Genomic DNA, 25,751 nt, shown 5'->3' on the forward strand with positions numbered 1-25,751 from the left:
TTCAAGGAAAATTCATGTAAATTTCTTTCTTCATTTAATTTTTAAGGCCAGAATATTCTTCAAGATTTCTATCTTATTCAAAGGGCTGCAATCTGTTTCTATAATTACTATTTTGGTGTTCAAATTTTCCAAAGTTTGTCAGTGACAGGCTCTTGCTGGGCTCCTGTGTCCTTCTGACATATCCCTATCATTCTTTGAGCACTTCCTTACATTTTGCCACAAAAAAGATGTTATAGGTGTGTCTTGTACTTTCCTCATCCTAGCCCTGAATCAGCCATTTTTCTGAGGTCTCCTTATTTGTTTTAGTGGAAGAAGTTTCTAGGACTCATGATCTGGGCCCTCACTATGCTCATTGCTTCTGGAGTTGCTCAGAGACCCTCTCAGAAACAGAACTATAAAATAAATATCTAGCAATATACATACTTATACATATTACACACACACACGTGTGTGCACACACATTTTTATGTCCACTCCTACCTTTCCCACATTTGCAAATCCCTTCTCCAACAGTGAGAAACTCTGCTCTCATCACCCTCCACGCCTCCTCCTCTGCTCAGGGCCCATGTGTGACCCTCCCTGCAGGCCATCTCCTTTGCCCTGCCTCTACTGCTGTCTCCTCAGCTCCTGGCCTGACACATGTCCTGGGCTGCTGCCACTCCAGCTTCTAGTCATGGAGGTATGGAAAGGGAATAGAAAGACAAAAAAAGAGGAAGAGCAACAAATAGCATTAGATCTCTGGATGTGCTAAATAACTCTTGTCCTCACATTCTTTTTCTAGCCTTCCCTTGCTCCACCTGTGTTTGACACTTTGTGTATCTTCACTTAACAGGCAGTGAATCAAAACTCACTTCATTGTGCTGACCAGTAAGTATGTAATGTACTCATCTTCATGGTACAGGTAGGGAGTGAATGAACTATACTTGTTCTCAGACAGTTTACCATTGAGTAGGGAAGAAAATACACGTGCCTGAATCTGTTTTGTCAAACAAGCTGGACTTGTTAGAGTATAATATGAGAGTCATATAAAAGCAGTCTTGTTCCTGTCTCCTTCTCCCTGCTTGACTCTGTGTTAAGGACTCTCCCGTGTAACACGTTTGCACATTCTGAGAACATCTCTCACTGACTGCATGTGCCGTGAGTTAAGCCATGCAGGTCCTACCACTGGCCACCTCCATTCTCGTCTCATAACTTCTGGGCTTTTATGTTCCATTTAATTGTAGGGGTATTTTGCCTCTCAAATCATTCTGGAGTGGGATTCTTTTTCAAACAAACTCAGTTTTGATGGACCCAAGATCTTCTGCAAAGCCCACTTCTGGTGTTGGGCAGGCACCCACCTTTGCCCTGCCGTCTGTGCGTGTGGTGGACTCATTCTCAACTTGGCTCTGTTAAGTCTGTGCTCAGGAAGGAGCACCTTCTGTCACACCTCCAGCCCGAGCTTCTTAGGGCTTACCTGCCAGTTGTGATGTCACTTAAACTCCAGGAGCCTATATCAAGCTCGTGTGGTTTCTCTGAGGCCCCTCTAGCTTAATTTCAGATGAGATCAAAACAACCTCCTTTGATCTCTCAGCACACTAATACTAAGGGGTGCATTTGGGGTGACAGTGACACTTTTTCTTGATCTGGATGATGGTTCCTTAATATGTCCATTTTGGGATAATCCATTGAGCTGCATATTCATGATGCATGCAGCTTTTACTATGTGGGCTCTACTTCAATGAAGAGCAATTATTACAAATGTATTCAGAAGATAAGTTGAATAATTTACATTTTGAATTGGTATAGATTCCCCTCCTTAATTATGGCTGAATAAGTGCACCTCATCAAATTCAACATTCCATCCAAATTTGGACTGAGTGTCCACTTAGCCTTCTAGTACTCGCAGGTTCATTCCTGGCATGCCTAGCTCCATTAGTCAGGGTTCTTTGGATATCAAGGGACAGAAACCCAATCTGAAACAGTACAAAGTGGAATATATTGATGCATGTAAACAAATTACTGCAGAGAAAAGGGTAAGGCAAGCTTCAGAGACTGGAACGCTTCAGAGCATTTTGTGTCGTTTCTCTGATTTGTTTCTCATTTCTATGACAACATCATTCTTTCAGACCAACCTGTTCCACAAAGCTCTAGTCATGACTGTTAGCAGTAGCAATGCTCCACTTCCCTTATTTGCCCCTTTCTCAATTTGAAAAGTCCTGAGGAAGGCTTCTAATCAGTTTGGTTCCCATGTCCACCACTTCTGAGGAGTGGAGGAGTAGGGGAGAGGAAAGAGCAGAGACACTTATGGTTGGAATGGGAGGGGTAATAGTCCCTCAAAACAAAGGGTTGTAGTGTCCAAAATAAATGGGAGAAATTCCAGAACAAAGCACAATTTACATGAGTTTGCTGATTGTCCCTAGCCTTCAACAGCTCCCATAGGGTACACAGTAGTTGTTAGGAATGGGCTGTGAGGAATGAGCATTCTTTTTTCTTTTGTTTTGTTTTGTTTTTTGAGACGGAGTCTCACTCTGTCACCCAGGCTGGAGTGCAGTGGCACAATCTCAGCTCACTGCAACCTCCGCCTCCTGGGTTCAAACAATTCTCCTGCCTCAGTCTCCCAAGTAGCTGGGACTACAGGCACATGCTGCCACACCTGGCTAATTTTTTAGTATTTTTTTAGTAGAGAAGGGTTTCACCGTGTTGCCCAGGCTGGTCTTGAATTCCTGAGCTCAGGCAATCCCCTGCCTCAGTCTCCCAAAATGCTGGGATTATAGGTGTGGGAATGAGCATTCTTAATCCTGGAGGATCTTGGGAGCTGCGTGCAAAACTGAGCATAGCACACTCAGCAAGTGTTTATTGTTGATGATGGTGATCACCATAATAGGATGATGACCATATTCAAGGAGTTGTTTTACATTTTCTGAAAGAGAAAATAAAATATAGGAAACACAGGCATGGAATATAAAATACATTTTTCCTTGAGCTTTTCAGGAAAATTTTTATACTTGCTAGATAGAAAATATTTACATAATGTCAATAAGCATTCATCGACTGCCCAGGAGTTTGGAGGTAGCATTCCTTTACAGTTTCTCATTGGACTGTATTGCATTTTCAAGTTCAGCTCTTTATTGAATACCTATGACATGCAAGATGCTTATGATTGGTTATTTTTAATCCTCACGACAGTTTTGCAAGTTAAGTATTATTATGCACATTTCATAGATGAGTAAACTCTATTTGTTATCTATTTCTGTGTTACAAATTACCACAAAACTTAGTGGCTTAAAACAAAAGACATTTACTACCTCATAGTCAAGACAAGACAAGAGATAATGCAATGCTGGCCTGGTCTGGAAATGGCAAACTCAAGATATATTTTGCGGGTAGTTTGAGCAAGACTTTTTGAGAGAGATTAGAAATGGAATGGGTAGGAAAGAGAAAGAGATAAAATATAATTCGTAAGTCTGCCTTTAACAATTAGGTGCTGTTTACTAAAATGGAGAAGAATGAGGTAAAAATACATTGGGTGGAGAGAAGGAGAGTTTTATTTTGGACATACTAAGTTTGAAGGACCTGTGAGACACCAAGTGGAGACATCGAGAATGAAATAGGCCTTACAGTTGTGGAGTTCAGAGGAGAGACCTCTTCCAGACATCACCGTAGGTGAAATAGTACAGTAGTTAGTGGCTAAGGCTTGGGTCCTCAATCTCAATGCAATTTGATAGTGAGCTAATCTAGATACAGGCAGAAGACTAGCACGAGACAGGAGAAAGGGCAGACTGGAAAGTTTCCTCCCAATGTCTAGTTCAGAGCTTGCTCAATTTCTTGTCTTAGGCTTTATTAGTATCATCATCATTATTGTTTGTGGAGGATGGTACAGGAGGAATGCATCTCTGAGGTGGTGGGAAATTAACAGAATACATCCAGAGAGAAGAGCACCCGGATTCCAAGAATTGTCCATCTGAGGGCTTCAGAGAGCATCAGGACAAGGTTTACCTTGAAAGATGGTGATGGAAGTATTCCGAAGAAGAACAACTATGAGGTCTTGCAACACAGGAGAATGAATTTACAGAGACAGCAAAGGAAAGAAAGACTGCCTTTACCCCCAACTCCATGCTATTGATCTTTGAGCTCCTTTCTTCACACAGTGAAAGCCTCCAGCCACTAATACTGTCCCTAGTAAAAAAGCATCCTTTATTCTGAGCAATTCAGGGCAGCATTCATCCTTCTTGGACTGGAGAAAACAGGGACACAAGCCTTGCATTTCCCTTTCCTTGAGGTCCTTTGAGTCTGTGGGCTGGCCGAGAATATCCAGCTTGTTCTGGTCAGAGGGGGGCAGTCCAGCCTTGTCTGACCACAAGCCCCAGGGAAGGGAAGGAAGGAGCAGGCATTTATGACACAGGTCCCTGAGGGCCAGCTCCCAATGACCACCTGTGTTCTAGAAACTATTTCATTCTCTATCAGCCTAGATCCTGGCTGTGAACTTCTCTAATTCACTCTCCTGGCTTGAAGTTCATGCAGTTACAATTGTTAAATGCCCTTTCTTAACTACAGTAACCCTCATACTATGACAAAATGAAGACTGCTAAGGCATTTGAGGCTCAGTTGCTTTTAGATTTTAATTAGCTCTAGCTGTCCTTCCTCAGTGTCGCTTAAGCTTAGATTTTTAAAAGACACAGTAGAAAATGTGGCTTTTATGTACTACGAAGGAGTAAAATTACATGAAACTACAAATGCAGTTTCAAGCTTACCCCCTTCCATTTGTTTAAAATGAAGGAGAGGGGGATGTAAATTGAACCCTGTTGATGCCGATTGCATCTTCACACGTACTAATTTTTTTCTTTTGCAAAGAAATGACTTTCTAAAATTGAAGTACAGCTTCAGTTAAACTAGTAGACTGTGAATTATATTTATAAGCATGGTCAGTGAGGTCAGCATGTTCATCTCACTAAGAATCCAAGAACCAGAGATCCTACAAACATGGCCAGCACGTATCATAAACTGCTCTGGTTATCAGTTGATAGTGATAAAACCTCTACAGGCAGGGCTTTTTTTTTTTTTTTTTTTTTTTGTCACCATCTTGTGTCTTACTCATTCTTTTACCCTGATGAATGTTGTAATTGTATCATTTCATCATCTCTTGACATTTTGCTTCTTTTTTCTGTTCCTGGCCAGTGCACTAATCAAATTCAGCCTTGAAATTGCCCTGCTGTTGGCATAGAGCTCCCACAAACTAGTTTCTTATATTTTAATTTAGTTTTGAAGTGATTATAGGTGTCTATTTTACTGGTAAAACTATTCAAAAGTAATCCCGGCACGTTTCTGTCTTGCTAATTCTTTTCTTCAGAGTATGGTGTGTGTCTTTAAGTCCCCTGAGAGGCCCCTTTGGTTACAGCACTTTTCTCCTAAGAAAGGCAAGATTTAGGCCATCTTCATGGTTCAGATTTAAAAAATCTCAATCTGGTCGTGTACTTTGATTTACTTCTTCCGTCTGGACTCACACTCTGTTCTCACCAGATACCCTGAACAGTCTTTCAAATTCATCAACAGCTTTTCCCATTGAGTGGTTCTTTATATAGCCTTTTATGGGACCGGAGCTGTCAATGTTTCTCTGGAATATTTGCTTTGCAAAGATTTTTTCAAAGATTACCTGCTGGATATCCCTGAAGTGGTTTACTGATGAGGGACAGTAATGGCAGCAGATTGTCCAATCCCCATGGTGTCCTCCATAATCAAAGTTGGCAGTGCAAATACAGGGCCTGTCTGTTTTTCCACTTGTGAGAAACCTTTTACAGACAGGCTGTAAACAGCTTGGGTGGTATTGGCATGACACTGTCTAACTTTTCTGCCTACTCTTTTTAGATTTTCTGCTCGTTACTTTGTTCACGTGTAGTCGTGTGTCTAAATATGTTACCCAAGGCCTTGGAAGATGGTTTTTATTCAACTTTTACATTGTTGAGTTTCAAAAATTTGGGTAAAATTTGCATGCAGAGAAATATACGTATCTTCGATGTTTGATGTATAATTCAATGAACTTTGACAAACTGAATACCTTAGTCAAGATATAAAACAATTTCATTACCCCAGATAGTTTCCACTATTTTTATCCAATAACTCCCCACACCTCATAAGCTACTCCTGTTTTGATTTTTATCTTCAAATTCTTGAACTTTACATAAGTCTAATCAAACAGCATGTAATCTTTCATGTTTGGCTTCCTTTGGTCATGACAATTTTGAGATTCACTGATATTATTTGGTATACTTGTGGTTTATTCTTTTCTTATTGTTGAGAAGCATTCCTTTGTGTGGATATGCCATAATTTGTTTATCCATTGTCCTATGATGGACTTTGGATTGTTTCCAGTTTGGGGCTATTACAAACAAAGTTATTTCAAGTTTTCTTGTGGAAGACTCTTTCGGACTTTTGTTTTAAATTCTACTGAGTAAATAAATAAGAGTGTAATTGTTGGGTTGCAGGGTAAGGTATATATTTAACTTTTATAAGAAACTGCCAAAGAGTTTTCTAAATAAATTATAGCATTTATTATTCCTGCCAGCAATGTCTGAGAGGTTCAGTTTGTCCACATTCTGACTAACATTCTATATTATCTGTCTCACATTTTACCATTTGGAGCAGGTGTGCAGAATGTGATTCTAGTAGATTTTCATTTGCATTTCCCTAATGATGCTGAGAAAATTTTTATGTACTTTTTCACCACTTGTATATTTTCTTTTGCAGAGTGTCTAAGTTTTTTGCCCATTTGTACTCTGTTTTTCTTTTTCATTTCTATTTGTAGGAATTCTTTGAATATTCTAGATGTAAGTACTTTATCAGACCCATATATGTATTCCCTGTCTGTGGCTTGCCTATTTACTTTCCTAATGGTGTCTTTTGATGAGCTAACGTTTTACATTTTAATGAAGCTTAGTTTATCATTTTTTCTTTTATGCTATTGCTTCTCTTCATGATGCCTAAGAAAAAATTTGCCTACTCCTATGCTATGAAGATATTTATTTGCCTTTTTTTTTTTTTTTTTTTTTTTAGATGGAGTCTTGCTCTGTCACCCAGGCTGGAGTGTAGTGGTGCAGTCTCGGCTCACTGCAACCTCTGCTTCCCAGGTTCAAGAGATTCTCCTGCCTTAGCCTCCAGAGTAGCTGGGATTACAGGCACACACCATCATGCCCGGCGAATTTTTGTATTTTTAGTAAAGACAGGGTTTCACCATGTTGGTCAGACTGGTCTCAAACTCCTGACCTTGTGATCTGCCCGCCTCGGCCTCCCAAAGTACTGGGATTACAGGTGTAAGCCACTGTGCCTGGTTGCCTGTAACTTCTTTTTCAGAAGGTTTATAGATTTAAATTTTATTTTTAAATATAACAAAAACAATAAAAACAAAGCAAAAGCAAAATTTTAAAACCCTTTAAATTATGTGAACCCACTGAATTCCTTTAAAAATATTTAATTTTTGATTATTATAGATACATAATAGTTGTACATATCTATGGGGCACATGTGATATTTTGATACAAGCATACAATGTGCAATGATCAAATCAGGGTAATTGGAGTATCCATCACTTCAAGCATTTGTCATTTCTTTATGTTAGGGATGGTTAATGGGTACAAAATACACTTAGATAGAAGGAATAAGATCTAATGTTCAGTAGCACAATAGGGCAACTATAGTTAATTATTTATAGTATATTTCAAAATAATGAAAAGACTGGAATTAGAATGTTCCTGAGTTCCCTCTTGAATTAATTATTGGTTATGGTGAAAGGTGTGATCTGTGTTTTCCATGTGCTTTATTCATTTTAAAACACCATTTATTAAAAAAATTATATCCTCCTTGGCACCTTTATAGAGGTAGAATTTACTGTAAATCCATGGGTCTATTTTTGAAGTCTCTTTTCTGTTCCACTGATAGATTAGCCTTCCTATACATCAATACTATACTGTCTTGGTTACTATTGCTTTAGAATAAGTTTTGAAATAAGGCAGTATTAATCCCTTAACTTTGCTCTTTTTCAAATTTGTCTTGGCTATTCTAGGATCTTTGAATCTCTATACACATATTAGAATTGGCTTTTAACTCTCTTTAATTAAAAAAAGACTGCTAGGATTTTAATTTTAAAAATAAAACATGGGTATTGGATTTTGTCTAATGTTTTTCTGCATCTGTCTGAGATGATAATATTTTTCCCTCCATTTTGTAAATGCAGCATGTTACACTGATTGTTTCAAAGCTTAAACCAACCTTGCATTTTTAGGATTAACCTCACTTATGATGTATTATTCTCTTTATATATTGCTAGAATCAATCAATTTGCTGATAATTAGTTTATCAATATTTCTAAGAGATTTTGACCTGCAATTTTCTTTACTTATAATGTTTCTGTCAGGTTTTGATATCACAGGTATGCTGGTCTCATTTAAACTGGTTGGAAAATAATATTTATTCTAATTTTTGAAAAAATGTATATCAGAGTGGTATTGTTTCTTGCCTGAGGATTTGATAAAATTCACTAATAAAAATATTTATGCTGGTGTGTGTGTGTGTGTGTGTGTGTGTAAAGGCATTGGATTAGAAATCTAATTTCTTTAGTAGTTACAAAACATCTAATTTCCAATATCCTGTATTTTAAATTCTAGTTTATTTAGAAGTATGTGGTTAATTTCCAGATAGTTGGGGCTTTATAGAGATGTTAATGTTATTGATATGCAATTGAATTCTACCCTTATCAGACATCATACTGTATGATTTTAATATGTCTACTTTATTGAGACTAGTTTTATGGCCCAGCATATGGCCTATGGCATATCTTGGTGAATATTTCATGTGCACTTAAAAATAATGTGCTTTCTTTTGTTTTGGGGTAGGGTGTTTCATGAATGTTAATAAAGTCAGGGTGGTTCACAGTGTTGTTCAAACCTTCTGTAGCCTTGCTGATTTGTAACTACTTGTTCTATCAATTATTGAGAAAAGAGTATTAAAATTCCTAACAACGTGTGTTTATCTATTTCTCCCTTTAGTTTCATCAGTTTTTGGTTTTGTATTTAGTGTATGCAATTTATAATATTGTGTCTTCCTGAGGAGGCAACTCTTATCATTTTGAAATGTCTCTGTTTATTTCTTGTAACACACTTTGTCTTGATGCCTGTTGTTAACATACCCACATCATCTTCCTTTTTCTTGCTGTTTGTGTTGTATACCTTTCTTGAACTGCATTTTGTTATGGGGTGGCATAACAAAATACCATAGATTCAATGTCTTAAACAACCGAAATTTATTTTGTTCAAAATTCTGGAGGCTGAAAGTCCTAGATCAAGACCTGGCAGAGTTCATTTTTTGGCAAGGGGGTCTTTTTCTCTGCACATGGCCTCTTTTTTTGCTGTATGCTTACGTGGAAGGGGAGATAGATCTCTGATGTCCTTTTCCCTTTATAAGGATACCAGTTCTATTGAATCAGAGCTCTATCCTTAGTACCTCATTTAACCTTAGTTACCTCCTTAAACATTCTCTTTCCAATATAGTCACGTGGTTGGGGAGGGGTTAAGGCTTCAACATATGAATTTTGTGGGACACACAATTCAGTCCATTGCACCAACCTCTTACTTTCAACCTATTTATATCTCTATATGTAAAGCATGTAGTTTGCACATAACACTCGACTGAGTCTTGATTTTTATGCAGTCTGACAGACTTTGCTTTTTACTTTGAGTGTTTAGTCCAACTATATTTAATAAAATTATTGATATGGTTAGACTTATTTCTACTATATTTCTAATTGCTTTCTAATTTTCTAATCTGTTTTCTTTTCTATTTTGTTCTATTTCTGAGATTTAGTTTATGTATGTAAAAGATTATTTAGTGGTCTATTTTGATTCCTCTTTTGGCTTTCTAAATATGTGACTTTGTAATTTTTTAGTGATTGCTCTGGAAATTACAATATACATTCTTATCACAATTTTCCTGTAGTTAACATTGTGATTTTAATATTCACATAAAATGTCAGAATCTCTCAACAATATAATTTCATTTACTTTTTTCCATCCTTCATGCTCATGTTGTTATATATGTTACTGCAATATTTATTACAATCTCTATAATGAAATGTTATTATTATTGCATTTTTTGCTCTAAAAAAGAAGATCATCAAACTTCCGTTAAGTGCCAGGTAGTAAATATTTTAGGCTTTGATGTCCATATATGTCCTGCATGCATATTATTATTTTTTATTGTTGTTTGATTCATTCTTATGTTTTTGTAATCTCTTAAAAATTAAAAAAATTCTTAGAATCAGGCCATACAGATACAAGCCAAGAGCTGGATTTGGCCTGTGGCTTATAGTGTGTTTGCCACTACTCCAAAAAGCTAGTTGTCTTTTAAAGAAATTATTGTAAGAAAAAAGATAGGTTTTTAATCTGACCGCATATTTACCATATTTAATTTTCTTTGTTTCTTCCTGCAGATGTGAATTTAGTCTGGCATCATTTCCCTGCAGCCTGAACAACTTCTTTTAACATTTATTATAGTGCAATCTCCTGAATTCTCTCTGATTTTAGTTACATAAAAATGTTTTTTTAATTTTATCTCATAAATTCATAAGGCTATATTAGTATTATATAGGAATTATGATTTTAATATATTCTTATTAAAGGATGTATTGCTGGATATATAATTTGGGGTTGACAGTTTTTTTCTTTCTTTCTGTCTTAAAGGTACTTTTCTATTGTCTACTGTCATACACTTTTTCTGATAAGAAATCAGGCATAATTTTTTACCTCTATACAAGGTTTCTTTTCTCATTTGTGGCATTCAGAGTACTAAAATTCTTCCTTGCCCCTGAAATTTGTCATCTTTATTCTCAGGACTGTGAATATGATGAGATATCATGCCCTGACTTTGTTATATTATAGGGCAAAAGATATTAGTAATCTTGATTAAGGTTACTAATCAGTTGACTTTACGTTAATTAATTGGGGGGATTATCTGGGTAAGTCAAATGTAAGAATGTGGAAGAGGAAATCAGAGATTCAGTGTGAGAAAGAGTTGATGTGCCATTGTTGGCATTGATTATGGAAGGGACCACATGAAAAGAAATGGTGGTGATTTCTAGGATCAGAGAACAGCCTCTGAATGACAGACCAAAAGGAAACAAGAATCTCAGACATGCAACCACAAGGGACTGGATTCTGTCAACAACCTGAATAAACTTGGGACAGAATTATCCCCCAAGAACCTCCAGATAAAAGCTCAGTTCTGCCAGCACCTTGATTTTGACCTCTTGAGACTTTGAGTAGTGAACCCAGCTGAGCCCACCCAGACTTCCAGCTGAAAAAACTGTGAGATAATAAATGAGTATTGTTTTTAAGTTCCCATGTTTGTTGTAATTTGTTACATAGCAATAGAAAACTAATACAGTCTCTCAAGGCATTTCATTTCTCTTTATAATTGGTTTTGAGGAATTGGACTATGATTGCTCAAATGTGGTTTTCTTTTTGAGGCTTCACTAAACATTTTGAATCTGTAGTTTTTGTTTTGTTAAATCAAATTTGTGAAACTGTCAGCCATTTTTTTCATCTTTTTTTTTTTTTCACCAGACCCCTTCTCTTCTCTTTGTAGGACTCTACTTGTATGTATACTAGACTGCTTGATGCTTCACAGATACATAAGGCTTTTTCCTTTGTTCAGTCTTTTTCCTTTGTACTTTTCAGATTTTAATATTTTTATTAGTCTCTTCAAATTTACTAATCATCTCTTTTGCTATCTCTAATCTATTGTTAATCCCATTCAATAATTTTTTTTATTTCTGATATTGTACTTTGTAGTTACAGAATTTCCTTTTGGCTTTTTAACATTCATTTTCATTTCTCTGTGGAGATTCCTTATTTGTTCACTCACTGTGTCCATATTTTTCTTTAAATCCTTGGACATGTTTGTTAAAGATTTTATCTGCAGGCTGGGTGCGGTGGCTCAAGCCTGTAATCCCAGCACTTTGGGAGGCCGAGATGGGCAGATCACGAGGTCAGAAGATCGAGACCATCCTGGCTAACACGGTGAAACCCTGTCTCTACTAAAAAATACAAAAAACTAGCCGGGCGAGGTGGCGGGCGCCTGTAGTCCCAGCTACTCGGGAGGCTGAGGCAGGAGAATGGCGTAAACCCAGGAGGCGGACCTTGCAGTGAGCTGAGATCCGGCCACTGCACTCCAGCCTGGGCAACAGAGCAAGACTCTGTCTCAAAAAAAAAAAAAAAAAAAAGATTTTATCTGCAAATTTTAACTTCTGAGTCATCTTGTAGCCTATGTGCATTGGCTTTTTTGTTGATTATGCACCTCAATTTTCTCCTTTTTAAGCTACATAATCATTTTAAAAATTTGATATTGTTTATTGCGAAAGATGCAGATTCTGCATTATTCTGTCTTCTTAAAGAACATTCCATTTTATTCTGGAAGACAGTTAAATTATTGTTAGATTCTTTAGAGCTTCTCAGGCTATGCTTATTGTTTGTTAAGATGGGATTCTTAGGTTTTGTCCTTAGTTCTTAGTCCTAAAGTATGGCCCTTACTCAAAGGTGTGGTTTTTACTTGTGAGCATGGCTTTTCTGGGATATAAACTGAATGATGAAAGATCTCAGTATAGTTTACTGTGGTTTGGCTGGAGCACTGGTATCTCTTAGATTTGCATTACCTGTGCTAACTGTTCTATCCATTATAGCTCTGCTATCCCTATTCAGCTCTCAGTCTCACATAAGCTACTTTCTATGAAGCCTCAGATTGTCTAGGCTTGTGCATGCACAGCCAAGCCTTTGCCCAAAACCCATAGAGATGCCTCACAGGGATTTGGGCCATCCTTTGCATAGCTCTCTACATTTTGGTACCCTGCACCACACTATGGCACTTCAGTATGTCTGAACTCTGATCATTGCTCCACCCTTCTTTCTTTATACTACCCCTCCAGAAATTACTCTCAGGCAAAAATGCCAGAAAATATGGAGCTCAGTTCACGTGATTTCCTTCTCTAAAGCATTACTGTCTTACACTACCTATTTCATATAGTTTTTCTAGTAATATAGTTATTTTTGGTGGGGAGGCAAGTCTGGTACCAGTTACCACATCATGATTAGAATCAGAAATTCTAATATTTGTTTCAATGGTATTTGAACCTTCTCAGAACATTGCCATTATTTTCTCTATAAACTAAGGAGTATCCAAGATGTAGGTCATAGAGTTGCACAGCTATTAAACAGCATCTATAAATAAATATGTATACCAAGAGTTATTGAATGACCAAATAAATAAAATTTCTTATCATTTGTCAGGTTTCTTCACCATGAAGTTACTCTTTTCCCCTCCTTACCATTCTGTACTCTGGAAAGAAATCAGTATACACAGCCCACACTTAAGGAGTGTGGAGTTATGCTTCACCTTCTTGGGAGTGGTTTATCTATGTAAATTATTTAGTCATTCTACATGGGAAATTTGTCTCTTCTCCCACATTTAATTATATATTAAACCATTTATTTATGTTAGTGTAGATTCATGGATATTGAAGTTTGGATTGTAATATAATATATTTTATTTTATTGCTCAATTTGCTTCAGCTTTGGCCACTGGCAGTTCTTTCAGTTGGCTCCTCTGTTCCATCTGTGTGTGTGTGTGTGTGTGTGATGTTTTTAGTACTTTCTTACTTTCTGACACCAAAAGATGCTATGCTCCAGGCTCAATTTGCTCCAGCTTTGGCCATTGGAGCTCTTTCAATTGGCTCCTGTCTTCTAGCATTGAATGTGTGTGTGCTGAGTTCTTACTTTCTGACTTCTGAATTCTTACCACAATATGCTCTAGGCTCATCTTATATATTCCCCTCCCTAGTACTACAATCAGCTATTTCTCAAAGATCTGTCTTTTTATTGCAGAATGGTATTAGAAACCAAAATCCGGGCTCTAAGTGTGCTCATTGCTACTGTACTTGTTTCCAGACCATCTCACCTGACAGAAAAAGAAAACATATGTGTGTGTACTAACACATGTATAAACACACATCTGTAAATACTTCTATATGCAACCATATATGTGTATATTAAACTAAAAATGATTTCATATTGATATCTTCAACCCTAATTTATTGCAACATTGATCATTCTCCCTCTTCTCCTTCCCTATCTGTAAATTTTCCCTCCAACAGTAAGATACCTGGTTCCCACTACCTGCCATTTGCATAATTGTTAAATTTCATTGTACGTGTATAGCAGTAGTAGAATGGTTAACCCATACTTCCAAGCCAAACAACTTTTTTAACTGGAATATTGTGCTTACATACAGTTTCTGTTGCCTTCAGTTTCATACATTCCTCTTATTTCCAAAGTCATTTTGATCAGCACTTTCCCACCTATTTCCTCCAGAGTGGTTGTTTCATACATTTGTAATAAAGCTGGATGTTCTGTCATGTTCTCAGATCACTCCACCCCTTAAATTATTTTTCAATTACATACATTAATTCACTATTTGTGTGGTGAAATTCTATAGTACTTGCCTTGTGCCAAGTACTCACCATTATAGTATCATAATAGTTTCACAGCCCTGCAAAATCCCCTGTGCTTCACTTATTCAACCCTCCTTCTCTCTCCCTAAATACCTGGTAACCATTGATCTTTGTATTGCCTCTATAGTTTTGCCCTTTCCAGGATGTCATATAAATAGAGTCATATAATATGGAGCCTTTCACTTAGCAACATGCATTTAAAATTCTACATGTCTTATTATATCACCCATTTTTAATGTATGTAGGTATAATAGATCATTGAAACCTAAATTTAGTTTAAAATGTGCCTGAATTTGTTGTGGGTTTAAAAAATATTTGTAATCAATGAATACTAAAAGTATAACTACTATCATGTAGTGGTCAATGTTTTTTTAAATATTTACTTTAAAATAAGTCCTTTGTATTTGAAAAGGCTGAAGAACATGGCTCTATTAGTAGCACATCAGCAGCTGTTGTTCCTTTCCCGAGTTAGTTAAGGCCTAATTTATTAACTAGATTTCTGAGGAATTTTCAAATTCAAGATGCAAGCAATCAACTAGCAGTTATGATAATATGGGTTTTATGATAATGTTTCTTGGTTTTTCTAGATTATCCATTTTTGAATTTTCCACTGGCCCAGTAGAATGGAAGTCATATGGCTCTGAATCTAACATTTCCCAGTTGTGTGGTCTTTAAAGAAGGCAATTATTCATTCTTAGCCTCAGTTTTCTCACTAAATAATAACAAAACAAATCTTATCAGAGCACATAAAAGGTAATGGGAGGGAGTCAGAATAAACTAATAAGTGACACACAAAGAACAAATACAGATGAAGAGGTGAATGTCAGCAACAGGTGAGTTTGAGGAAGCATGAAACAAGGGTGGCAGAAATTCAGAGGATAGGAGCAAATGCAGCTTGTGATTCTCCAACAAGCTCCTATTTTAGGTTGGTGCAAAAGTTATTGCGGTTTTACTATTATGTTGGCAAAACCGAAATTACTTTTGTACCAAACTAATAGTTTGAAGTTCAGTTTTAACTGGATGTTGCTTAAGTATGAAATCTTTTAAAACATTCTTATCTCTATGTTGGTGCTCACTACTCAGGAATTGATGTTTTCTGTTTGAGAGACACATGATGTAAACAAAGGGACATTGGTCATGTACTCATTTCTTGATTGAATCCTTGCCCTCCCATATAATTGTTCTGTGGCTTATTCAGTTTCTTTCATGCCATTAATGTTCAATTTTTTTCATCAGTGAATTGGGAATAATATCTACTTTATAGGGTGTCATAAAGTTAAGACAGAACTGGGGAAAAGACTTTTGTGAACTCTAAAGAATCTAGCATTTTTATCTACCTGCTTCCCCTCTAGGTAAAGGGGAAGTGGAATGGTTTGAAGAAATAGTATTTGAAAAGGGAGAGTGATAACTACATACAGGCATATATTCAGATAAGAGTAACAGATTAAATTATTGAGATATGTGCATGTGGGTGGGTATGTGTAGATTGTGAGTGATGTCTGTAATGAGAATTTACACAATTAGAAAAATCTAGATCATTGATTTAATTTTTACTTTTCAACATTTTAGTACTACCCACAATAGAAGTCAGAGAGATAATTTAGTATCATTCATCAAATTAAAGATGACTATTAATTTATCTCTCAGCCCATCATTTATTAAACTATAACAACTACCACTTCTTTTAACCTTTTACCATGTATTTCATATTGAAATTCTTTAATATTTCTATAAGACTTTCCAGTTTTATAAATTCCTCCAATTATTTGGAAACTTAAATTAGCTTGTCTCATAGTCTAATAAAAAGAAGATATGTTCATTGAGAATGGTATATGCAGTTGGGATTTAGAATGATTGTAAGCAGCTGAAATGCATTTTATTCTGGAAAAAAATTATAGAACTAGTCAGTCCAATACTGCTGATTGGTTTTGATTAAAATAGAAAATGGGATAAGAAATTAATATGTTCTAACTTATCTTTTTGAAGGTTAATAAAATGTTTTGAACAATTATGTCTCAGAGGGTTATCCTGGTAAAGAATAAAAACACAGGACTTTGAGGTAAAGAGACGAGTGTTTCCCTTGTATCTGGGCAAGAAAGGCCCCTGATTTAGGCCTCCATATTTTGCAAGCTCCAACGCGAACCTTACTCTCTCTATCTATGGTTAGTTGTCTTCAGGGCCAATGGTGTGTGTCCATCCAGAAGCAGCACCCATCTCACTCACCACTACCACTAGACCATTCTCTGGGTAACGGGTATCTTGAAATACACTTAAGAAATACACTTAGGAGTCATGAATCAGCTTGTTGACCTGGGAAGACCTCTTTCCTGGACCTAGGAGCCCAAAGGGTGGCCAAGAGAGTGAGGGAAGTGGAGAGATGGGACTCAGACTTGCCTAGACTGCTAGCTGCATTGTCTACACGTATGTCTGTGAGGCCTAGAGTGGCAGGAGTTGGAACCAGGGGTGAAAAAATATGATAGGCTGCAGAGCAGAGGCTGGGTACCGGGGACTGGCTCTCTGCATACACTTTAAGGAGTCTAAAGACTTACTTCAAACTTAGCCTTCCACATCATGATGATGTATGTTTGTCAAAGTAGGAGTTGTGAAAATAAGAAAATCAAAATCTAAGCTGTTGGAACTCTAAAATATTTTGAGCCCTAAGGGACTGTGATTTTGGAAGCCAAGTCATGTAAACAGGCAGCTATAACCTAGACAGCTGTGATCTTTGTTTCTCTGATTACAGATTAGCTTTTTTCCTTACCTACATTGTTGTATAAAACGTCATGAGTAAAGGGTGCCAGTCATAAATGACTGAAGGGCGTAAAATGTTGTAGATGATTAAAGGGTCTCCTTCCCTCTAAAATGTTAATCTTCATTAAAGATTAACTTCCCTGCTTCCTCTCTCACACCGAGATTTCATGACTATCACACTGTCTAGGATGAAATGTTAAATCACTCTTTTAAATTAGAAAGAAAATTAAAATAAGCAGTACAGAAAAGAAAACAAACTGTAGCTAATTAAATTATCGTTAGTCAAAAACTACTCTTGTATAGAAAATGTTATAATCCTTCTAAATTTCTTCATGTTCTGCTTATATAAGCAAGGTCTGAAGGTTTTTTTGTTTTGTTTTGTTTTTTGTTTTTTTTTTGTGAGACAGAGTCTTGCTCTGTCACCCAAGCTGGAGTGCAGTGGTTCAATCTCGGCTCACTGCAACCTCTGCCTCCTGTGTTCAGGCAATTCTCCTGCCTCAGCCTCCCAGGTAGCTGGGACTACAGGCATGCGCCACCACACCCAGCTAATATTTTTGTATTTTTAGTAGAGACAGGGTTTCACCATGTTGGTCAGGCTGGTCTCAGACTCCTTACCTCAAATGATCCATCTGCCTCGACCTCCCAAAGTTCTGAGATTACAGGTGTGAGCTACCATGCCCAGCCGGTCTTAACTTTTAACTTTGGAGCACTAATTCTATTTCTCTGCAGTTTGTCTTTCCTGGATGGCCATTCCCATCTTTTTGCCTGAATAAATGTTTTAAAACTGGATTCAGACTCTTTCAATTATTTCTGGTTGAAAAAATGGTGACTCAGATGGAATCCAAAGTTGGCCCTTTCCTTTGAATCCTGTTGCTTCGTTAATCAGCACCAGGTACCTGCAGAACTGTTTCTGTCCAACTGTCTTTCACCAGAGTTTATGGGAGCTCTTAGTGGAGCCCCTCTCTGGTTTTTAATGTCCCTGGCTTAGGTGAGACCTAGACTTTATTCAAGCAACGTGATTCTATGCTCAACAGGGCTGGAATTGAACCTCCACTGCTTTAAGAAAGGAATTTTGTTTGTTATTTCTCTGGAAATGCTGCTGTTGCAAGGTTTATGGTTTCACTTTTCTTTGAGGTTAAGGTTTTGTTCACCTTACTTGCTAAAATTTGCAACATTTTCTTTCTTTCAAAACCTGGTTAAAGATAAAACTGTTTCTCTTTAATAGGAGGGAATAAATGTCTCTGGCTTAAGCAAGAATGAGAGTTTCAAATTGGCCAGGTTTTGAAGTTTGGTTCAAATTGGCATATTTAAATTCTTCTTTTGAGTGACTGAAGATCTATTTAAAAAAAAAAAAAAAAAAACCTTTATGAGAATGTGATAAGTGCCAAAGATGAAAGGACAATGATTCTCCTGATCAGAAAGCACCTTAGATGACTAAGTTCTTGTGAGAGTGTCAGAGTCTATAGCTCCTGACAAGCATTGGTCCCTTAGGGAATCCCCAAAGAGGGACATATAGGAAGATACCCCACAAAAAGGGCTAATCTCCCAGTGCTTTGAGTGCCCAGAATTCCTGGGTTTCACCATAGCATGTAGGAGGGGAGAACCAACCTAAGGGTGACACTTGGAGAGCTATTCCCATAAGCCGTACATTTAATCCAAAATATCTTTCCCTTTCAGCTTTTTGATCACTTAAAAAGAGAATATAAATTATAGGCAATCAGCCATCTAAAACCAAGTCTTCCTTAAGGAGAGATCTGCCTTTACAAACTCCACCTAGATTCATATGCAATACTTATGATGTCACCTCTTGTAATTATTTTTTAAAATGGTCTCATATAACCTGTGATGAACCTAAATTACAATAGCAAAGTCAAGGTACCTTTGAAATACCTAAACTATTAATAACTTATTTGCATGCTTAATTAGAAAAAGCTGGCTCTAAGATAAAACAAAATAATTGTGAGAGTTATTTCCAGTGGTATTTGGAAGCATCCAAAGAAGTTCTAATAAAGTTACTTCTTTGTGGAGGAAAAATGAAAGATTGTTTAAAACAATTTCTCTATTTTAAAAGCTTCTGGAAGTCTCTCCTCCTCCCTTTAGAAGCTTCTCCTCCCCATCCTCAGCTCCCCTTTCTGTTTACCCTGTACCATCTGAATTACTTTACCTTCATCTGCCTTCCCTTCCTCCTCCCCTGCCTCTGCTGTTCTGGCTCAGTTTCATGAACAGCCAATGCCTGGTAGTGGGGCAAGGAGGGACCTGCCTTACTTTATCAACCATGGTCAAAGGTAGAATTTGAAGGGGTAGTTAAGGAATTTCCTGACATTCATCGGTGCTCTATTGGCTTTGCTAAACAATTTGAACTAAATATTCAAGCTTATGGCCCTGGCTATTTGAATTTATATCAACTAGTTCACGTGTTAGTTTTAGAAAGTAAGACTAAAGATTGGATAGATAAGGCCCCCTGGAGAAATCTCCTAGAGGATTCCCATGAATGTTCAGAAGAATACCACAGTAGTGCTTGTGAAACTGCAAAGGTTCTGCTTACAGCCCTGCCTTTAGTCTTCCAAAAGGTAGTTGACTGGCATAAAATACAACAGTGTTGACAAAATCCAGATGAGTTGGTAATGTCATATTTTGAAAGCTTTGAAAAGATGTTTACACAATATTCAGGCTTATCTGAGGCAAGTTATGCTAATCGTCAGAATGATTAACTCCTCAATTCTAGCTTTATAAATGAGCTAGATGAAGAATTAGCACTAATAATAAAGAGAAAATGAACTAATTGAGCCATTTCCCTCATTCTGGGGACACATTGCTGAATTCACATCATACTCAACATTTCTTAGTTAGTAGATTGGTTTCACATAGGTCCTGCTTTTAGCTCCTCACATCATTATCTCTAGTTGTAACCATCTAACCCCTGCAACTGTGTTGCCTTAATTTTTAGATGAGATGATGCATGACTCCATAACCCTGCCTGATCAACTTCTTTCTTTCAGGTCAGACCTATGAGAAACCCTCCCCCACCTTACCAATACTGATATTGTTAGGTTTACAGATGGATCTTACTGAAAGGATAAACGTGGAGTCTACAGAACTGGATATACCATAGTTTCTTTAACTGAAGAGATAGAAAGTACCTGTATTCTGAAAGCCACCTCAACTCAATAAACAGAATTAATAACATTAAGTGGGCCCTATTGATTGGCAAAAGGAATATCAGCTAATATTTATACAGACAGTAGATATGCTTTTGGAATAGTCAATTATTTTTGGAATATTATGGAAACAAAGAGGGCTATTAACCTCTTTGGGATAATCCATAAAAAATAGACGTCTTATTTCACAACTACTGAAAGGCATATTGCCAAAATCACTGGCTGTTATTCAAATTCCAGATCATTCCAAATCAGATACTCCAGAAAGCAGAGGAAAACAGCCAGCTGAAAAGATAATGAAGAGAACTGCTCTAAACACATCTAAACAGGAAAACCAACCTATAGTAACTTTTTAAAAAGCACTCAAAGTTGATGTAAAATTAATTTAATACAGTGCCCCCCAAAAAAGGGGGAAAATACTCCCCAGAAGGTGAGGTATTTAATGGGCAAAATAACTTGCCCATACTTCCTGCTGAATTGCAGTTATCATTTTTAACTTCTGTGCATGATCTAACTCACTGGAGTCTTGACAAAAAGGTTGCTTAAAGAAAACGATATTATTGGAAACCTTTTTTGACTACAGCTTGTAAGGTATATAATTGCTGTCATATTTGCCAAGGTATAATCCAAGAAAACCATTAGGTGATTCCCAAGGACACTTTTCTTTACCTGAGGCTCCCTTTGAAATATGGCAACTAGATTTTATTCAGCTGCCACCCTCACAAGGCTACAAATATGTCCTGGTAATGATTTGCATATTTTCTCATTTGGATAGAGGTATTTCCATACAGAAAAGCAACAGCATTAGCTGTAAGGAAAATACTTTTAGAAAAAATTATTCTGAACCTGAGGATTTCCTCTGGAACTTCATAGTGACAGACACTGACTTCACTGGAAAAATCATTCAATCAATGTGTAGAATCTGACCTATTTCGCAACATTTTCATTGTGCTTATTAACCCCAGTCATCTGGATTAGTAGAATATACAAACGGGATAATTAAAACTCAACTACCAAAATTAACTGAGGCTTTTAAAATTTGGGGGCCAAAAGCTCCTTTATTGATTTTGCTAAACCCAAGATCCACTCTTCAATAGACACTAGTTATCTCCATTTGAAGTTATAAGAGGTAGACTTAGGGAAATATCTCCTGGAAATTGTGCCTCCTTATTAGTAAACGGAGATATATTCACCTATTTTAATGGTTTTAAGAAACAATTAACTAAAAAATATGAGTTGATAAAATAATCTTTTCACAGTAAGCTTGCAGAGACAAAAATCTGAAGAACCATGGGCTTCAACCTGGACCCTTTGTCTATTGGAAATGGCATCTCTTCAAGGACTCTCTCCAACCAAGATAAAATGGACCTTACCAGGTATTCCTTACTAATCCTTGTGCTACTAAACTAGAAGGCATAGACTCCTGGATTCACATCTCTCATCATAAGAAAGTTGAACCTACTAGACTGGCCAGATAATCTTCAAAGTAAGATAAGTGACGCTGGGATGAGATAGGGACATCAGAGGTGATGAGAAAGCTGACATCAGGGTCAGCTTTCCCAAGACCCTGGATTAGACCTGTTTTTAAAAGAATGCTTAGTAGTATCAATTGATAATAGATGGAAAGAGTTCTCTTTTATAAACTCCCACTAAACTTCTTTCTTTTCATCCTAGTTGTCATGTCTTGGTACTACCATCACTAGCTGTTTTCCATAAAGCAAACCTCTTTCGTAGTGGGTTCAAGACTATACTAGTAGATTACAAAAGGATGCTCGTTGGGTCTGCAGCCTCATGACCCTGTCCAGCAGTTCTGGCCTTCTATGGTAGGTATCTCCTTTCCAAGGACAGGATTGGATAGAATATCAGGAATATATTTGTGTTTCTCAATAACGGTCGTCATTGGTTCTTAATACTAGTATGGCTAAAGATAATGTACATCACTGGCCTATAAATAATACAGAATAAAGTGCATGGGAAGAGGTTCTCAGTAGAAGAAATTAATTTATTAGCTTTAACATTGATGCTTCCCCAGTTGAGAAATAAGATAACTCAATGTCAAGATGGTAAACACAAACCTGGGATGTTTTAATCTGGCTTACTTTCTCCTTTGGTCAGCATAAGTCAACTAACCTCTTTATGTTGGGAAAAGAGAAATCATACCAAAGATACCTGGTCCAATTGCACCAGAGATATAGACCCCCCAAACATGGTATATCCACACCATTCTATTACAAAGTACTGATTGACATGCCACAGAAACGGCACAATGACTATTTATTGATTAGCTCCAAGTGGAACATGTTGGCAGTGTGGCACTAACCTATGGCCAGGATTACTCTCAGATGGTTAAGAGGATGTTCCCTGGGTTATGCTTGGGCACAAAGTTGACATACCCTGTAAAAACTTGCAAGTGTTCCTCATTTACAATCTTGTTGAGTTCATTCTGTGTTCCATTGGTATGATTTTTTAGCTTCCATTTTTGTACCACAACTGGATTTTGATCATGTCATTTGGCATGTAAAGGTCATAACCAATTATACACAAAACCCTAAATGGTGGGCATGTGGATATTTCATTTTTAAACAAGAAAGTTATTCTTATGAGAAAGGCTGTATTACAGAACTGTATGGCTTTAGACATAGTCACTGCAGCCCAAGAGGGAACTTGCCTTATCATAAAAACTGAACTTTATGTCTATATCCCAGATAAATCAAATAATATCACTAAATTAATGACTGGTATGAAAACCCAAATAACCAACCTTTCATATCTAAAATCTTCCCTAAACAACTCCCTAGGTTGCTAAATTGGATCCTGAGGAAATTGGTGGCAAAGCTATTACTTATTCTAGGAATTATAATTGCATGTGTGTTTTGGCCTGTTTGTGTCAATACTGTTGTTACAGCATTTGCTTACAATGGAGCCAATGTATGCTGAAAAGACTAAAATAATGGTTTCCCAAAGAATTGCATTCATTGAAGATATAGCTGTTTAGCCTGACTCAGGCCACAGAGTTAACTTCCTTCATGTTGCTTTAAATTCAGCCTAAAGTCCATCAACTTCATATCTTGTCCAATCATCCCTTGCCGTGGGACATGATAGCCTAGCAATGAGGCTTCCTAGTAATGTGAGACTAAAATTCCTGAACATAAAAGAACCATTGAATTCATCTATAATAGTTTCTTCAAAAGATCTTGATGAATGGGAAAAAATGTGAAAATAAGTAATTCGAACACCTAAACTGTTGGAACTTTAAAATATTTTGAGCCTTAAGGGAATGTGATTATGGGACCTGGGTCATGTAAACTGACAGCTGTAACCTAGACAGCTACAGTCTTTATTTTTCTGATTACAAATTAGCCTTCATCTTTACCTACATTATTGTGTAAATGTCATAAATGACTAAAGGGTGATAGGGAAGACCACTTCCCTCTTAAATGTCAGTCTTTGTTATAGATTAGCTACTCTTTCCTCTCTCACACAAAGACTTCATGACTATCACATTGTTTAGGATGGAATGCTAAATACATTCTTAAATTAGAAAGAAAAGGAAAACAAGCTGTAAAAAAAAAAGAGAAAATAAACTGGACATAAAAGAAAACAAACTTTAATTATATTGCTGTTAGTCATCAACCAGCCTTCTATAAACTAAGTTATAATCCTTCTAAGTGTCTTCGTTTTCTGTGTATAGTAGTAAGAACTTAACTTTTTTTTTTTTTTTTTTGTTGAGACGGAGTCTCGCTCTGTCGCCCAGGCTGGAGTGCAGTGGCCGGATCTCAGCTCACTGCAAGCTCCGCCTCCCGGGTTTACGCCATTCTCTCGCCTCAGCCTCCCGAGTAGCTGGGACTACAGGTGCCCGCCATCTCGCCCGGCTAATTTTTTGTATTTTTTTTAGTAGAGACGGGGGTTTCACCGTGTTAGCCAGGATGGTCTCGATCTCCTGACCTTGTGATCCGCCCGTCTCGGCCTCCCAAAGTGATGGGATTACAGGCTTGAGCCACCGCGCCCGGCCAGAACTTAACTTTTTAACTTTGGAGCACTGACCCCATTTCTGTGGAGTCCATGCTTCCCAAATTGCTATTCCCAGCTTTTCGCTTGAATTAAATTTTTTAAAACTAGATTTCAATCTTTCAATTATTTCAGGTTGACAAAGTACAGAACATATTTTATTTAACAGTTTGTTAGTTTGATTGATAACTTTTAAGTATTTAGACATATGGTATGTGAGTTTCCATATGTACTCTTGCCTTGAGTCTAGAATATATTAGGGACAACCTGGAAGTGACCCAAGCTTTAGTTCTGGCCCTTCCACCAACCAACCCATAAACTTGAAAAAATGACTTGAAATCCTTGGGTTCTACTTTTTATATTCGTACAAGAAAGTGGCTGATTTAGTTTCAATTCTATTTCTGTCACTTATTAGCTGTGTGACATTGAGCACATTGCCTAAAATTCCTAGTCTTAGTCTTAAATCTATGAAATTTAAGGTTTAGATTAGGTGACTATTTGATAGGCTGTTTTAGTTCTATTCTATGGAGACTTATTTTTTATTAGACAAGTTGCAGACACTTTGTGAGAAGAAGGAAAAATATTATTAGAGTAATGGCTAAGGTTAGTAAAAGTTAACCTGCTTTGAGTTGAGTTCCTTCTTTCCTGCAGTTCGTAGTCATCTGAAAGCTCAGTTTTGTTCTAACTTAAGTTAAAATTATGACTGAAAAAAGTGGTTGAAGGTTAACAATCAATTAAATGGTAATTACAGTTATTTGTTTTAAAAGTTCAGGTAATATTTTATACCATGAATCTGTTGGATGACAGTTGATATGGATTAATCAGCAACCTGCTTTCTCTTTGATCATGACTCAAATCTGCTCTGGACAGGAGTGATAATAAGGAAATAATTATGAGCCGTTCCCTTGGAGTGGTGCACTTGGAGCCGTTTGGATAAAAAACCTCTCTCAGTGCATAGTGGAGCTCTTGTTGTTGTTATGTAGGAAAATCAGATTAATTGTCCCAGTTCATTTCCTAAAGCACAGGGGCAGCTCCCGGTCAGTCACATCAGTTCTTTTTTGCTCTTTGTTATATGTCGATTGCCCATGAGGCAAAGGTTGTTATGTTACCTTTTGTTTTACAAGGCATGGGGACAGCCAGTGATGTTCACTGGGCTATAAGTTGCGCTGGAAACTGTTCTTCTGAACACAGTAGATACAGAACCTAAGAAAAACTCACTCACTGGGCAGTACTGTTTTCTCAGACTGCGTGTTTTTCAGCTATTGACAGCAACTTCAAATTTTCTCTATACCATTTATTTCACCTTTAAA

General features: G+C 37.0%; 1 long non-coding RNA gene across 2 annotated transcripts in view; it reads right to left on the reverse strand.

Annotated features, from left to right (window-relative positions):
- Nucleotides 1–14,650, reverse strand: part of LOC117084825 — a 30,906-nt gene extending 16,256 nt beyond the window's left edge. For both annotated transcript variants that reach the window (XR_004437690.1, XR_004437689.1), the window contains exons 1-2: nt 14,534–14,650; nt 481–667 (exon numbers count right to left, since the gene is read on the reverse strand). This is a non-coding gene — a long non-coding RNA (uncharacterized LOC117084825). The remainder of the gene's footprint in view (nt 1–480; nt 668–14,533) is intronic.
- Between the last annotated feature and the right edge of the window lie 11,101 nt (nt 14,651–25,751).

The sequence above is a fragment of the Trachypithecus francoisi genome, unplaced genomic scaffold, assembly GCF_009764315.1.
Source record: "Trachypithecus francoisi isolate TF-2019V2 unplaced genomic scaffold, Tfra_2.0 Lachesis_group1, whole genome shotgun sequence".
Lineage (NCBI taxonomy): Eukaryota > Metazoa > Chordata > Mammalia > Primates > Cercopithecidae > Trachypithecus > Trachypithecus francoisi.